General features: G+C 38.5%; 1 protein-coding gene across 1 annotated transcript in view; it reads left to right on the top strand.

Annotated features, from left to right (window-relative positions):
- Window positions 1–14,238, top strand: part of DSCAM (DS cell adhesion molecule) — a 696,196-nt gene that overhangs the window by 485,985 nt on the left and 195,973 nt on the right. The window lies entirely within an intron of this gene.

The raw sequence follows: 14,238 nt of genomic DNA, 5'->3' as shown, positions 1-14,238 counted from the left end.
TGACTAGATGGACCTTTGTTGGCAAAGTAATGTCTCTGCTTTTTAATATGCTGTCTATGTTGGTCATAGCTTTTCTTCGAAGGAACAAGTGTCTTTTAATTTCATGTCTTCAGTCACATCTGCAGTGATTTTGGAGCCCCCAAAATAAAGTCTGTCACTGTTTCCACAGTTTCTCCATCTATTTGCCATGAAATGATAGGACCAAATGGCATGATCTTAGTTTTCTGAATGTTGAATTTTAAGCCAGCTTTTTCACTCTCCTCTTTCACTTTCATCAAGAGGCTCTTTAGTTCTTCTTCACTTTCTGCCATAAGGGTGTTATCATCTGGATATGTGAGTTTATTGATGTTTCTCCTGGCAATCCTGATTCCAGCTTGTACTTCATCCAGTCCAGCGTTTCTCATGATGTACTCTGCATAGAAGGTAAATAAGAAAGGTGACAATATACAGCCTTGACATACTCCTTTCCTTTCCTGATTTGGAACCAGTCTGACTCATGTGAAAAGACCCTGATACTGGGAAAGATTGAGGGCAGGAGGAGAAGGGGACAACAGAGGATGAGATGGTTGGATGACATCACCAACTCAATGGACACGGGACTGGGTGGACTCTGGGAGTTGGTGATGGACAGGGAGACCTGGCATGCTGTGGTTCATGGGGCCACAAAGAGTCGGACACGACTGAGCGATTGAACTGAACTGAACTGAACTAAACTAAACTGTTGTTCAATGTCCAGTCCTAACTATTGCTTCTTGACCTGCATACAGATTTCTCAGGGGGCAGGTCAGGTGGTGTGGTTTTCCCATCTCTTTCAGAATTTTCCACAGTTTGTTGTGATCCACACAGTCAAATGCTTTTGCATAGTCAATAAAGCAGAAGTAGATGTTTTTCTCGAACTCTCTTGCTTTTTTGATGATCCATTGGACATTGGCTATGTGATCTCTGGTTCCTCTGCCTTTTCTAAAACCAGCTTGAACATCTGGAAGTTCACTGTTCATGTAGTGTTGAAGCCTGGCTTGGAGAATTTTGAGCATTACTTTACTAGCATGTGAGATGAATGCAATTGTGCGGTAGTCTGAGCATTCTTTGGCATTGCCTTTTTTTGAGATTGGAATGAAAACTGACCTTTTCCAGTCCTGTGGCCCCTGCTGAGTTTTCCAAGTTTGCTGGCATATTGAGTGCAGCACTTTTACAGCATCATCTTTTAGGATTTGAAATAGCTCAACTGGAATTCCATCACCTCCACTAGCTTTGTAGTTATGCTTCCTAAGGCCCACTTGACTTCACATTCCAGGATGTCTGGGTCTAGATGAGTGATCACACCATCATGATTATCTGGGTCATGAAGATCTTTTTTGTATAGTTCTTCTGTGTATTCTTGCCACCTCTTCTTAATATCTTCTGCTTCTGTTAGGTTCATACCATTTCTGTCCTTTATTGAGCCCATCTTTGCATGAAATCTTCCCTTGGTATCTCTAACTTTCTTGAAGAGATCTCTAGTCTTTCCCATTCTGTTGTTGTCCTCTATTTCTTTGCATTACTGAGGAAGGCTTTCTTATCTTTCCTTGTTATTCTTTGGAACTCTGCATTCAAATGGGTATATCTTTCCACTTCTTCTTTGCCTTTCACTTCTTTTCATAGCTGTTTGTAAGGCCTCCTCAGACAACCATTTTGCCTTTTTGCATTTCTTTCTCTTGGGGATGGTCTTGATCCCTGCCTCCTGTACAATGTCACAAATCTCCATCCATAATTCATCAGGCACTCTATCAGATCTAATCGCTTGAATCTATTTGTCACTTCCACTGTATAGTCATAAGGGATTTAAGTCATACCTGAATGGTCTAGTGGTTTTCCCTACTTTCTTCAGTTTAAGTCTGAATTTGGCAATAAGGCATTCATGATCTGAGCCACAGTCAGCTCCCAGTCTTGTTTTTGCTGACTGTATAGAGCTTCTCCATCTTCGACTGCAAAGAATATAATCAACTGATTTCAGTATTGACCATCTGGTGATGTCCATGTGTAGAGTCTTCTCTTGTGTTGTTGGAGGAGGGTGTTTGTTATGACCAGTGTGTTCTCTTTGGCAAAACTCTGTTAGCCTTTGCCCTGCTTCATTCTGTACTCCAAGGCCAAATTTGCCTGTTACTCTGGGAATTTCTTGACTTCCTACTTTTGCATTCTAGTCCCCTATAATAAAAAGGACTTCTTTTTGGGGTGTTATTTCTAGAATGTCTTGTAGGTCTTCATAGAACTGTTCAACTTCAGCTTCTTCAGCATTATTGGTCAGGGCATAGACTTGGATTACTGTGATATTGAATGGTGTATCTAATAGAGGGCACTGGGTATGCAGTGTGTGAGAAATCCTCCATGTTTTCTTCACAATGTACATTCTAAAGTGTAATGTTCATTTCTTCAAAACCTGAAAAGAGGAGGACACACCTCCCCTGGTGGTTGAGTCGGGTGGCCCTTGGGGCAAGAGGTGATGCTTTACAGCTACAAAGTTCAGAATACCTATGTGATCTCAGGGTAGAATTGAAGCATTTCCCATTTTGGGAAATGCAATGGGATGAACTCAAGATAACCACCAGACATTTAGAAAACAATTTACCCTAAATGGTGTGTAATATTATTCAAGTTGTTATTATTTATCAGTCACTAAGTCATGTCTGACTCTTTGTGACCCCATGGAGTAAAGCACACTAGGCTTCCCTGTTCTTCACTGTCTCCTGAGGTTTGCTCAAACTCATGTCCATTGAGTTGGTGATGCCATCCAACCATCTCAACCTCCATTGCCCCCTTCTCCTCTTGTCCTCAATCTTTCCCAACATCAGGTTTTTTCCCAATGTGTCGGCTCTTCACATCAAGTGGCCAAAATATTGGAGCTTGAATTTCAGCATCAACCCTTCCAATGAATATTGAGGACTGATTTCCTTTGGGATTGACCAGTTTGATCTCCTTGCTATCCCAGGGCCTCTTAAGAGTCTTCTCCAGCATCACAATTCGAAAGCATCAATTCTTCAGTACTCAGCCTTCTTTGGCTTCCCTGGTGGCTCAGTGGTAAAGAATCCACCTGCAGTGCAAGAGACCCAAGTTTGATCCCTGGGTCTGGAAGATCCCCTAGAGAAGGAAATGGCAATGCACTGCAGTATTCTTGCCTGGAGAATCCCATAGACAAAGGAGCCTGGTGGGCTACAGTCCATGGGATCACAAAGAGTTGGAGACAACTAGCGGCTAAGCACACACACATTATTGATATTGTAGATACTCTTGGTGTATGTAGTGGAAATCTGAGGACCATAATTCATCTTTCTTCAACAGATATCAGGGGCTCTGTCTTGATTCCTTGTATTTCTGATGAAATGTGGGTATAAAAGATATATACATTGCAAAGTACCGGTGATTGTTTCCATAGAGGATCAAGTCTGTTTCCTATCTTATTATTCACTTAAACTGTTGACTAAATCCAAAATGCAGGAGATTTTTAAATATGTATCTGTGTGTTACCAGATATACTCTCAAATGTCATTCAACCAAATCTTTTTTGAATCTGTGTTGCTGTTAAACAATGCATCAGCAATTAGTTAATGAAAGATTATATGCCTCAATTTCTTGGAGAGGAAGATAGACTGGATTATAGGATATTTAAAGAGATTTTCTTTTTCAATTAGAAAATATCCCTGTCATATTCGTATTTAGCCAAGTGTTCTTTAATTACCTACAACAGATGTTGTTATGATGCTGTGGGTTATTTTGAGAAATTCACTTTGCTTCCTCACATGCCTTCACTCTTTATTTATCTGAAATTTGGTAAGTATCAGCACAGCTCCCAAGACCCCACAGCATGCAGGTTGTGGGGGAGAGGGGGGCTGAACTTTCCATCTTTCATGCCTGGTCTGTCTGAGCAGGGGGAAGTGGGGATAAGAATTATCTGAGCATCATCTTTCTTAAGGAGGACTTTAAACATGTTCCCATAGTTGATGTCATCTTCGCATCCAAAACCCCTCTCATCATATGTAAAAGTAACCATTCCCTAATGTTGTGACTTTTAAAAATTTGACATTGAAAAGTTGCTTAGGCATTTTGTTAGTCCACACTGATAATCACTCCTGATGCCTTAGAAAATAGGGGGAAATCCATTTTGATAGCTATATGGTGTCTCTGCATGTGTGTCTACCTCTAGTTCACCCTTGAACATCAAGTTTAAACTGTGCTGGTCCACTTACATGCAAATTTTTTTTCAATAGTATATACTACGGTATTTCACAACCTATGGTTGTAGAGTTCCAGGTCTCGGAACCTCTGATATGGAGAGGAGACTGCGAAGTTAAACATGGGTGTTTACCTGTGTGGGAGGTGGGTGCCCCAACCCGCATGTGGTTCAAGTGTCAACTCTGCAACAGGTGAAGTATGATAAGTTTCTGGTTGAGGGTTTTTGAAAATACTTTTATGATTCTAAGGTGACTGTCCTTATCTCTTTGAGCTATTTTACCTGTTTTTATATGAAACTTACATATCATGATGCAAGGGAGCTGGAAAAGTTTCTAAGAGCTGAAAATGACATTTCTGTTAGGATGGAGCAGCTGGTATGAAAGCGGTGATGGTTACCCGAGAGGTGAGGCTGAGCCTGAGTTGGTCTCTGGGTACCAGGAGGAAGACAATACCCAGGAGTTACCCAGCATCCTTCAGCAACACTGTTCTGGGCTCTGGGCTCAGGAGGAAGATGATACACAGGTGTTACCAGGTGTCCAGGGATGTACAGCCCAGGGCTCTCAGAAAGGCTGCCCAACTCTCTGCCTTGCTCTCAGCAAGGGCTCCCATTGTAGGGAGGGGAGGACATGGAGACACTATCATAAAGGTGGCAGCTTACACACGTAAGAAGGAGAACGTGATGACTAAGCAAGGCTGGGACATGGTGATGACTAAAGGGAGTACTGGAGGGCCAAGTGCTGGGCTGGGGATGAAAGGCTATCAAAGAATGCTTTCAGGGGTTAAAGTTTAGTTGAAGGTTTGACCCTTGTTCTAAGAAAATTACATTAGACTCTAAGCCTTGAAAGCACATCAAAACAGATTTAAAACTTTTAAACCTTTTTGATTACACAGGACTCATCTCAAAATTTTGGGTCTTGGAACAGCTCTTAATTTTTCCATCCAGGTTTGGTAGCAACATGGAGATGATCATAGTCAGATGGAGAAAGACAAATATCATATGATGGCAGATATGTAGAATCTAAAAAATGACACAAGTTAACTTATTTACAAAACAGAAATAGACTCACCAACATAGAAAATAAACTAGTCATGTATGGATGTGAGAATTGGACTATAAAGAAAGCTGAGCGCCGAAGAATTGATGCTTTTGAACTGTGGTGTTGGAGAAGACTCTTGAGAGTCCCTTGGACCACAAGGAGATCCAACCAGTCAATCCTAAAGGAAATCCTGAATATTCATTGGAAGGACTGATGCTAAAACTCTAATATTTTGGCCACGTGATGCAAAGAAGGGACTAATCAGAAAAGACCCTGATGCTGGGAAAGATTGAAGATGGGAGGAGAAGGGGACAACAGAGGATGAGATGGTTGGAAGGCATCACTGACGAAATGGACGTGAGTTTGAGTAAACTCCGGGAGTTGGTGATGGGCGGGAAGGTCCGGTGTGCTGCAGTCCATGGGGTCGCAAAGTGTGGGACAGGACTGAGCAACTGAACTGAACTGAAAGGGGAAAGGAAAGAGATAAATTAGGCATTGGGCATTAATAGCTACAAACTGTTATATATAAAATAGATAACCAACAAGGCCCTACTGTATAGCATAGGGAACTATAGTCAATATCCTTCAAAACCTATAATGGAAAAGAATCTGCAAAAGAAAAAGAAAAAAATATATATATATATATAAAATAAAAATCACCATGAAGCACACCTGAAATGTTGTAAATCAACTATACCTAAATAAAAAATTAAAATTGAAAAGTTAAAGTTAAATAATTTATTGAGGCCCCTGAAGAGCATTTGTTTATGTGGGTTAGACTTGTCAGTATTTATTGTACTAGAAAGTCATCTGAGAAAACTTTTTAAAAATGAAGTGACAATAATAAACCCACAACATCGTATCATAAACAGGACTTTTAAATGAAAACTGTATTTTCCAAAATAAGCAAAAGAATTCAGTGAGAAGGAAGGCATTGTTTTACGTTTTGGAAAATCTCTTTAAACATTTGGCTTACAATGGGGCAGAGTAGCTGCTTCTGTCTTCAGTCTGCTGTGAAATGTTGTTTTGGTTCGAGTGTGTGAAGAAAATACAGCTGCGCACAGACAAGTGGAAAAGGGGGGCCTACTAACCTTTTAAGATAAACGTGGCTTTTCTTCTGATATGACCCCAAAAGTCAACAAAAGGTAGTGTTTAAAGGTTAGTTGACACACAGAATCAGAAACCACATCAACAGCCTTTTCATACCCTGTTACATGAAAATCTATCATTGTATTTTGCACTTTGAATGGATCATTTGCATATGTGTGGATTTTTAATGTAAAAAAAATCCCCTGTCCATGGATAGTTTATTGGAAAATATTGATTTTATTAGTCAGGTGAATACTCTGAATGTTGAAACATTTCATTATACAACATGTTCTTTCATTGAAGTATAGCTGATTCACAATGTTGTGTTAGCTTTAGGTGTACAGCAAAATGGTTCAATTATATATACATATACACATATATGTATCTGTACACACGTACATATACATATGCACACGTATGTGCATGTGTGTACATATACATATATGTGTGTGTACAAGTGTGTGTGTGTGTATGTATGGCTTCTGGTGGCTCAAATGGCAAAGAATCTGCCTGCAATACAGGAGACCTGGGTTTTCTTCCCCACTATGGCTCAGTCATGTCCAACTCTTTGCAACCGCATGGACTCAACAGTCCATGGAATTCTCTAGGCCAGAATACTGGAGTGGGTAGCCGTTCCCTTCTCCAGGGGATTGTCCCAACCCAGGGACTGAACCCAGGTCTACCCACATTGCAAGTGGATTCTTTACCATTTGAGCCACAAGGGAAGCCCAAGAATACTGGAGTGGGTAGCCTGTCCCTTCTCCAGGGGATCTTCCCAACCCAGGAATTGAACCGGAGTCTCCTTCATTACAAACGGATTCTTTACCAACTGAGCTATCAGGGAAGCCCATTGTGGTTTATAACAGGATATTGAATATAGTTCCTTGTGCTATACAATTGCTATTTATCTATTTTATATACAATAGTTTGTATTTGCTAATCCCAAACTTCCTAATGTATCCCTTCCCCACCCCTTTTTCCTTTTGTTAAACATACATTTGTTTTCTATGTCTGTGAATTTGTCTCTGTTTCATAAATAAATTCATGTGTGTCATATTTTAGATTCTACATATAAGTGATATCAAATGGTATTTGTCTTTCTCTTTCTGATTTATTTCACTTAGGATGAATAATCTCTAAGTCCACACAGTTGCTGTCAATGTCATTATTTCATTCTCTTAATGGCTGAGTAATATTCCATTGTGTATATGTACCACATCTTCTTTTTTAATATATGTTTTAGCTGGAGGATAATTTCTTTACAGTGTTGCGTTGGTTTCTGCCATACAACAGTGCAAATCAGTCATATATATATATATATATATATATATCCTCTCCCTTTTGAGTCTCCCTCCCTCCCCACTCTCATCCCTTCTCTCTAGGTCATCACAAAGAACCAGGCTCCCTGTGCTATAGAGCAGCTTCCCACCAGCTGTCTATTTTATGCATGATCGTGTATATGTGTATGCATCAGTGCTACTCTCTCACTTCATCTTACCCTCTCATTCCCTTGCTGTGTCCACAAGTCTTTTTTCTACATCTGTATCTTCATTCCCTCCCAGAAAATAGGTTCATTAGTACTATTTATCTAGATTCCACATATATGTGTTAATATACAATATTTGTTTTTCTCTTTCTGGCTTACTTTGCTCTGTACAACAGACTCTAGCTTCATTCACCTCACTAGAGCTGACTCACATTCGTTCCTTTTCATGGCTGAGTAATATTCCACTGTGTATATATACCGTATCTTTTTTATCCATTCATCTGCCAATGACCATTTAGGTTGTCTCTATGTTTGGCTATTGTGAATATTGCTGCTATGAACATGGGGTACATGCATCTTTTTGAATTATAATTTTGTCCAGATATGTGCCCAGGCATGGGATTGCTGGATCATATGGTAGCTCCATTTTTAGTTTTTTGAGGAACCTGCACACTGTTCTCCAAAGCATTGTATCAATTCACATTCCCATTAAAAGGAGAGTTCCCTTTTATCCACATCCTCTCCAGAATTTGTTATTTGTAGACTTTTTAATGATGGCCATTTTGACTTGTGTAAAGTGGTACCTCATTGTAGTTTTGCTTTGCATTTCTCTAACAATTAGTGATGCTGAGCATCTTTTCATGCACCTATTGCCATCTGTAAGTGTTTTTTGGAGAGTTGTCTATTTAAGTATTCTGCCCATTTTTTTTATTGTGTTGCTTGTTTTTGTTACTGAGTTGTATGAGTTTTTTCCATTCTATAGTACTTTTAAAAAGCATAGCATCTAATATCACCATTAATATCACCATAAAATTATTTAGATATTGGAAAGGTACATTAATAGAATAGAGAATATACATTTTTAAAAATATGATTTTGATTTGAAAGCTCAGTTTTTGTCATCGGCAACAGACACTCTCAGTTGTCTTCCTTGAAGTGATAATACTCACTTTTCATTTAGAGAAAAGTATTTGTCAAATACCCAAACTGTTGGTTGGTTTTTCCTTCAAGTGACCATGGTTTTCTTTTTTTTTTTTTTTTTTTTTATTCTTCCAATTTTATTTTATTTTTAAACTTTACATAATTGTATTAGTTTTGCCAAATATCAAAATGAATCCACCCCATCCCGAACCCTCCTCCCTCCTCCCTCCCCATACCATCCCTCTGGGTCGTCCCAGTGCACCAGCCCCAAGCATCCAGCATCATGCATCGAAACTGGACTGGCAACTCGTTTCCTACATGATATTTTACATGTTTCATTGCCATTCTCCCACATCTTCCCACCCTCTCCCTCTCCCACAGAGTCCATAAGACTGTTCTATACATCAGTGTCTCTTTTGCTGTCTCGTACACCGGGTTATTGTTACCATCTTTCTAAATTCCATATATATGCATTAGTATACTGTATTTATGTTTTTCCTTCTGGCTTACTTCACTCTGTATAATAGGCTCCAGTTTCATCCACCTCATTAGAACTGATTCAAATGTATTCTTTTTAATGGCTGAGTAATACTCCATTGTGTATATGTACCACAGCTTTCTTATCCATTCATCTGCTGATGGACATCTAGGTTGCTTCCACGTCTTGGCTATTATAAACAGTGCTGCGATGAACATTGGGGTACACGTGTCTCTTTCCCTTCTGGTTTCCTCAGTGTGTATGCCCAGCAGTGGGGTTGCTGGATCATAAGGCAGTTCTATTTCCAGTTTTTTCAGGAATCTCCACACTGTTCTCCATAGTGGCTGTACTAGTTTGCATTCCCACCAACAATGTAAGAGGGTTCCCTTTTCTCCACACCCTCTCCAGCATTTATTATTTGTAGACTTTTGGATCGCAGCCATTCTGACTGGTGTGAAATGGTACCTCATAGTGGTTTTGATTTGCATTTCTCTGATAATGAGTGATGTTGAGCATCTTTTCATGTGTTTGTTAGCCATCTGTATGTCTTTTTTGGAGAAATGTCTATTTAGTTCTTTGGCCCATTTTTTGATTGGGTCGTTTATTTTTCTGGAGTTGAGCTGTAGGAGTTGCTTGTATATTTTTGAGATTAGTTGTTTGTCGGTTGCTTCATTTGCTATTATTTTCTCCCATTCTGAAGGCTGTCTTTTCACCTTGCTAATAGTTTCCTTTGATGTGCAGAAGCTTTTAAGGTTAATTAGGTCCCATTTGTTTATTTTTGCTTTTATTTCTAATATTCTGGGAGGTGGGTCATAGAGGATCCTGCTGTGATGTATGTCAGAGAGTGTTTTGCCTATGTTCTCCTCTAGGAGTTTTATAGTTTCTGGTCTTACGTTTAGATCTTTAATCCATTTTGAGTTTATTTTTGTGTATGGTGTTAGAAAGTGGTCCAGTTTCATTCTTTTACAAGTGGTTGACCAGATTTCCCAGCACCACTTGTTAAAGAGATTGTCTTTAATCCATTGTATATTCTTGCCTCCTTTGTCGAAGATAAGGTGTCCATATGTGCGTGGATTTATCTCTGGGCTTTCTATTTTATTCCATTGATCAATATTTCTGTCTTTGTGCCAGTACCATACTGTCTTGATAACTGTGGCTTTGTAGTAGAGCCTGAAGTCAGGTAAGTTGATTCCTCCAGTTCCATTCTTCTTTCTCAAGATCGCTTTGGCTATTCGAGGTTTTTTGTATTTCCATACAAATTGTGAAATTATTTGTTCTAGCTCTGTGAAGAATACTGTTGGTAGCTTGATAGGGATTGCGTTGAATCTATAAATTGCTTTGGGTAGTATACTCATTTTCACTATATTGATTCTTCCAATCCATGAACATGGTATATTTCTCCATCTATTAGTGTCCTCTTTGATTTCTTTCACCAGTGTTTTATAGTTTTCTATATATAGGTCTTTAGTTTCTTTAGGTAGATATATTCCTAAGTATTTTATTCTTTCCGTTGCAATGGTGAATGGAATTGTTTCCTTAATTTCTCTTTCTGTTTTCTCATTATTAGTGTATAGGAATGCAAGGGATTTCTGTGTGTTGATTTTATATCCTGCAACTTTACTGTAGTCATTGATTATTTCTAGTAATTTTCTGGTGGACTCTTTAGGGTTTTCTATGTAGAGGATCATGTCATCTGCAAATAGTGAGAGTTTTACTTCTTCTTTTCCAATTTGGATTCCTTTTATTTCTTTTTCTGCTCTGATTGCTGTGGCCAAAACTTCCAAAACTATGTTGAATAGTAATGGTGAAAGTGGGCACCCTTGTCTTGTTCCTGACTTTAGAGGAAATGCTTTCAATTTTTCACCATTGAGGATAATGTTTGCAGTGGGTTTGTCATATATAGCTTTTATTATGTTGAGGTATGTTCCTTCTATTCCTGCTTTCTGGAGAGTTTTTATCATAAATGGATGTTGAATTTTGTCAAAGGCTTTCTCTGCATCTATTGAGATAATCATATGGTTTTTATTTTTCAATTTGTTAATGTGGTGTATTACATTGATTGATTTGCGGATATTGAAGAATCCTTGCATCCCTGGGATAAAGCCCACTTGATCATGGTGTATGATCTTTTTAATGTGTTGTTGGATTCTGATTGCTAGAATTTTGTTAAGGATTTTTGCATCTATGTTCATCAGTGATATTGGCCTGTAGTTTTCTTTTTTTGTGGGATCTTTGTCAGGTTTTGGTATTAGGGTGATGGTGGCCTCATAGAATGAGTTTGGAAGTTTACCTTCCTCTGCAATTTTCTGGAAGAGTTTGAGCAGGATAGGTGTTAGCTCTTCTCTAAATTTTTGGTAGAGTTCAGCTGTGAAGCCGTCTGGACCTGGGCTTTTGTTTGCTGGAAGATTTTTGATTACAGTTTCAATTTCCATGCTTGTGATGGGTCTGTTAAGATTTTCTATTTCTTCCTGATCCAGTTTTGGAAAGTTGTACTTTTCTAAGAATTTGTCCATTTCTTCCACGTTGTCCATTTTATTGGCATATAATTGTTGATAGTAGTCTCTTATGATCCTTTGTATTTCTGTGTTGTCTGTTGTGATCTCTCCATTTTCGTTTCTAATTTTGTTGATTTGATTTTTCTCCCTTTGTTTCTTGATGAGTCTGGCTAATGGTTTGTCAATTTTATTTATCCTTTCAAAGAACCACTTTTGGTTTTGTTGATTTTTGCTATGGTCTCTTTTGTTTCTTTTGCATTTATTTCTGCTCTAATTTTTAAGATTTCTTTCCTTCTACTAACCCTGGGGTTCTTCATTTCTTCCTTTTCTAGTTGCTTTAGGTGTAGAGTTAGGTTATTTATTTGACTTTTTTCTTGTTTCTTGAGGTGTGCCTGTATTGCTATGAACTTTCCCCTTAGGACTGCTTTTACCGTGTCCCACAGGTTTTGGGCTGTTGTGTTTTCATTTTCATTCGTTTCTATGCAAATTTTGATTTCTTTTTTGATTTCTTCTGTGATTTGTTGGTTATTCAGCAGCGTGTTGTTCAGCCTCCATATGTTGGAATTTTTAATAGTTTTTCTCCTGTAATTGAGATCTAATCTTACTGCATTGTGGTCAGAAAAAATGCTTGGAATGATTTCTATTTTTTTGAATTTACCAAGGCTAGCTTTATGGCCCAGGATGTGATCTATCCTGGAGAAGGTTCCATGTGCGCTTGAGAAAAAGGTGAAATTCATTGTTTTGGGATGAAATGACCTATAGATATCAATTAGGTCTAACTGGTCTATTGTATCGTTTAAAGTTTGTGTTTCCTTGTTAATTTTCTGTTTAGTTGATCTATCCATAGGTGTAAGTGGGGTATTAAAGTCTCCCACTATTATTGTGTTATTGTTAATTTCTCCTTTCATACTTGTTAGCATTTGTCTTACGTACTGTGGTGCTCCCGTGTTGGGTGCATATATGTTTATAATTGTTATATCTTCTTCTTGGATTGATCCTTTGATCATTATGTAGTGACCTTCTTTGTCTCTTTTCACCGCCTTTGTTTTAAAGTCTATTTTATCTGATATGAGTATTGCTACTCCTGCTTTCTTTTGGTCCCTATTTGCATGGAAAATCTTTTTCCAGCCCTTCACTTTCAGTCTGTATGTGTCCCCTGTTTTGAGGTGGGTCTCTTGTAGACAACATATGTAGGGGTCTTGTTTTTGTATCCATTCAGCCAGTCTTTGTCTTTTGGTTGGGGCATTCAACCCATTCACATTTAAGGTAATTACTGATAAGTATGTTCCCGTTGCCATTTACTTTATTGTTTTGGGTTCGAGTTTATACACCGTTTTTGTGTTTCCTGTCTAGAGAATATCCTTTAGTATTTGTTGGAGAGCTGGTTTGGTGGTGCAGAATTCTCTCAGCTTTTGCTTGTCTGAAAAGCTTTTGATTTCTCCTTCATACTTGAATGAGATCCTTGCTGGGTACAATAATCTGGGCTGTAGGTTATTTTCTTTCATCATTTTAAGTATGTCTTGCCATTCCCTCCTGGCTTGAAGAGTTTCTATTGAAAGATCAGCTGTTATCCTTATGGGGATTCCCTTGTGTGTTATTTGTTGTTTTTCCCTTGCTGCTTTTAATATTTGTTCTTTGTGTTTGATCTTTGTTAATTTGATTAATATGTGTCTTGGGGTGTTTCTCCTTGGGTTTATCCTGTTTGGGACTCTCTGGGTTTCTTGGACTTGGGTGATTATTTCCTTCCCCATTTTAGGGAAGTTTTCCACTATTATCTCCTCAAGTATTTTCTCATGGTCTTTCTTTTTGTCTTCTTCTTCTGGAACCCCTATGATTCGAATGTTGTAGCGTTTAATATTGTCCTGGAGGTCTCTGAGATTGTCCTCATTTCTTTTAATTCGTTTTTCTTTTATCCTCTCTGATTCATTTATTTCTACCATTCTATCTTCTAATTCACTAATCCTGTCTTCTGCCTCTGTTATTCTACTATTTGTTGCCTCTAGAGTGTTTTTAATTTCACTTATTGCATTATTCATTATATATTGACTCTTTTTTATTTCTTCTAGGTCCTTGTTAAACCTTTCTTGCATCTTCTCAATCCTTGTCTCCAGGCTATTTATCTGTGATTCCATTTTAGTTTCAAGATTTTGGATCAATTTCACTATCATTATTCGGAATTCTTTATCAGGTAGATTCCCTATCTCTTCCTCTTTTGTTTGGTTTGGTGGGCATTTATCCTGTTCCTTTATCTGCTGAGTATTCCTCTGTCTCTTCATCTTGTTTAAATTGCTGAGTTTGGGGTGTCCTTTCTGTATTCTGGCAGTTTGTGGAGTTCTCTTTATTATGGCGTTTCCTCACTGTGTGTGGGTTTGTACAGGTGGCTTGTCAAGGTTTCCTCGTTAGGGAAGCTTGTGTCGGTGTTCTGGTGGGTGGAGCTGTATTTCTTCTCTCTGGAGTGCAATGAAATGTCCAGTAATGAGTTATGAGATGTCTATAGTTTTGGGGTGACTTTGGGCAGCCTGTATC

Source organism: Bos javanicus, chromosome 1 (assembly GCF_032452875.1).
Source record: "Bos javanicus breed banteng chromosome 1, ARS-OSU_banteng_1.0, whole genome shotgun sequence".
NCBI lineage: Eukaryota > Metazoa > Chordata > Mammalia > Artiodactyla > Bovidae > Bos > Bos javanicus.
This window is presented reverse-complemented; position numbering and strand designations above follow the sequence as displayed.